Consider the following 564-nt stretch of genomic DNA (forward strand, 5'->3'; position numbering starts at 1 on the left):
CTTAACCCACCCAAACAAAACCCTACGCCACCACCCCTCACCTATCACATTGACTCCATCACCACCACCTTAATCTACCAAAATACCACCCACAACATGTCTAGATCTTATCCACCCCACCACTGTTCTCTGTGAAAGCCTTTCGGGGACGAAGCAATGTAGAATTGGAAGTAAAAAGAAGAAATGGAAATCATTTAATGGAGGTTAAAAATTATTATTATTCGTAAACAAAAATTACTAAAAATTGGAATCCTAACCACGTCAGCTTAATTTGAAAGAAAGGAACAAATTAATCTATTTTAAAATAATTTAGAGACTAAAATCTTTAAAAAAAATTGAAAACTAAATTAGACCTTTTAATATAATTTGGAGATTAAATTGATAATTAAGCTTGAACTTAACGCTTATCCATTTTTTAAAATTCTTATAAAGTGGCTGAAAGAATCCTCTATATTAGTTGAGAAGAATTTCAGAGTGGGACAAGTGGACCATTATGTACTCAACTTCAAATAATCTAATTTGCAAAAGCTGTTTGGAAAATGTGCAACCTCCTAGATTGCTTGG

The sequence above is a fragment of the Glycine max genome, chromosome 18, assembly GCF_000004515.6.
Source record: "Glycine max cultivar Williams 82 chromosome 18, Glycine_max_v4.0, whole genome shotgun sequence".
NCBI classification, from domain to species: Eukaryota; Viridiplantae; Streptophyta; class Magnoliopsida; order Fabales; family Fabaceae; genus Glycine; species Glycine max.